The following is a 3,100-nucleotide window of genomic DNA, read 5'->3' on the forward strand; positions in this document are numbered from 1 at the left end:
AGGTGCACGCAGGCTTGGAAACCAGAAAACTCCTCTTGGTCTAGTAACACATACACAGGCTTTTCACACGGTCGTACAGACGCCTCCTAGGTTAATCTGCTCCTTTACACTGCACCTCAAAGCCAAGATCCACGTCAGTGGCGATCAACTGGGGCACTGAGCTGCTGCAACGATACCGCCGATACTCAGGAGAAGCGCTCGCACAAGCTCTGGCCGGCTGTAAACTATCTCGGGTTCAGCTCCTCCTCTCCCACTGATTCATCGTTTAAAGTGCAGGTATAACTCTGCTATGCTAATGTGACTAGGGAAAAGTTTCAGGCACCTGATACCCAGCAAAGTGAAACGGTGAAGAGAATTTGCTAATTGCTGTGCTAAAGAGAATGTTTTGTATGCGTGAATGTAATTTTACCTTGCCAAGTATGTAAGGTTGAAAAATGGGAGAGAACTGTCACATCACGATGGCCTGGTGTTCATAATAAGATCAGGTTTTGTGGATACAAAATTAATGTTCACTTAGGACACATATGATTTCCAGTAGAGACAGACAGTGGTTTAGACATTTTTTATATACAGGAAAGAGGAAAAGGAAAAGTCTAATTGCAACTCAAGTGATCCCTTTTTCCCCAAAAGGAAAATCTCATAATTTCAAAATGCAAGGCAAAAGCACAATGTTGTCAAAATCCCGATTTCCAAATGCTTTAATTTTTCTCTGTGTCCTTTGCTATAAAAGATCTACTTTTTCCATCAGAGACCAGTCAACCAATTAATTTTCAAGTATGTTTTTGGCAATTAAACACCTGAGAACACAGTAAAAGGTTGTTTTCTTTAGTTTTCTAAATCTTGACTGCGTGTCTGTGTCTCTTTTGTCTCTTTTTTATTTTTGGCGATGGGGGGAAAAAGGTATGGGAATAAACCACAAGTGCAGGTGACTTTGCTTTACTTGATACCAAAAACAGCTAGCAAGGCTAGGATAGGTTTTCTTGTTTAATGGAAAAAGCTATACTGCAACTACAAAAACTAGAGAGAGGAGATTGAATATACATGAAATTCTGTGATTAAAACTTTAATCCCAATGAACTATTGACCTTAGCTCTAATTTCTGAGAAAAGTGGACAAGCGCTCTACACTGAGGGGAGACTGTTGGAAGAGATTCCTGCTTGTTTGACATGGGTTTGCCTGTTTTCCTACCTGCGTTGTTTAGGACTGTGCAGGGTGGACTATTTGACAGATGCACGAAATGAGTTGCTTTGGAGCCTACTGGAAGGAATTTATAATTGTTTCCACATGCATATAACAGTGTTTTTCCTTTCTGTTTCAGTAAATCACATTTTTGTCACATACTTATTACTGATAATGTAAGATGATACATGTACTATCATTTTTTTAATACAATTGTGCCATGATGCATATTGACTTCCACAGCATAAAGAAAAAGGTAATAAAAAAATGTTAGTGTCCAGCTGTTCACCTAAACTTGAAAGCCAGGTATAATATTTTATCATGCTATGTAGGATTCTTAAAGTTTTGGCCTTGTAAAAAATTTTCTATTTGACTATGCCAAGGAAACAAGTTTGGTTATAACTAAGGTGAAAGAGAAGTTCTGGGCAAATGCTGATGAAAATATTCAAAGAGTTGTAAACAACCATTAATCCCCAGCACAAAACAGTAGAGATAAAACTAGAGATATTCACCTGCAGTATGTGATGAAACATGTTACAAGGATGCTGTAATTATTTTGGGAATAACATTATAGGCCCAGGAAATAGGACTGTTGTCTTACTGAAAGAGAATCCTAAACAAACTGACTTCTGGAAATACTTGGACAGAACACCCAAACCACCTCAGCACAACACCACCATGCAATAAACAGTTATGATTAATACACAGATATTTATAGTCCTACCTTAGATTACATTTGGTTTTACACGTGTCTGCAGTGTTTTTCATTTTTTACCCTTTATGGTTGGCTACTCTGAGTATGCTCTTCTATATTTTAATTACTTCTACTTGAGATAGTAAAGTCTAAATCCTCTTAGGATTCTTGATTCTGAAGAAATTGCACATGACCAAGGTGAACAGCAGATTTATTAAAAACAAAATGATAGGATGTCAGTCTCGAGTAAAACAAGAACCAATTTTATGAGTACTGGAGCCTAATACCAGCTAATTAGACCCAACAAAAGTATAATAGCATATTATTTCTATGCTTTTAAAAAGCTACAGTATAAATCCTTAAACGTTAAGGGCCACATTCACCAACATTCTCCAACTGCTCTGCAGTGCTCTGGAACTCAAAAATGCTTATGACAGTGCCTCCTTTGTACGACCCAGTTTTGCACTTGCATCTCTTTCACCTCCACTTACTCACCTGCCCAAACTACATGCTCTGTTCTGTTCCCTATAATCCTCCCTCTGAGCTCACACTCTGTACACACAAGCCCTTTCTTCTGCATGGTTTCCATGCTCCAGGAATGCAACTACAGAATTACAAGGCCAGACAGCTATTGCCTTATTCAATATGATCTGTAAAGCACATCTTTAAGATGGCTTGTAACAAAACTGCTTAAGAATATTTGAGGTCAGTGGAAAATATGATCCCTAATGCACTTACTTGCGTTGAACTAGCTGAGCTGTAGGCTCTAACAGCCGTGGGAATGACCTAGGCTCTGAAGCACAAAACATGTGCTACAGAGTTCTGTGAGTACATTCCTTTTCCCTACCTGGGCAGAGAAAAGAAAGAGTAGCTCTCCGTGCTACCAAAGTGGATTATTTAGAGGTGGCGAGCAGAGGCTTCAAATCCACTTGTGAAAATTGTCAGCGCATCTGCCACACAAAATCCAATTTCTTCTAGGCCCAGAGCCACCGACTCTTTGCCCTCGGGTGGAGGGACAGCCCAGCCATGGCCCAGCCTGGCAGGCCCCCCTCCCTGTCCCCTGCCCGGCAGCCCTTACAAGCCTTGTGCCGCTGCCCACGAAGTCTAACCAGAGCCTTACACAAAGTCCTGGCACAAAGTTAAATAAAGATTCACTTGGTTCACGCCGGGGGCGAGCGAACGGGGCAGACTGAGGGGCTCTTTTCCCACAGCCGCCTCAGCGGCAGC

This window comes from Charadrius vociferus, unplaced genomic scaffold (genome assembly GCF_000708025.1).
Source record: "Charadrius vociferus isolate BGI_N301 unplaced genomic scaffold, ASM70802v2 scaffold298, whole genome shotgun sequence".
NCBI lineage: Eukaryota > Metazoa > Chordata > Aves > Charadriiformes > Charadriidae > Charadrius > Charadrius vociferus.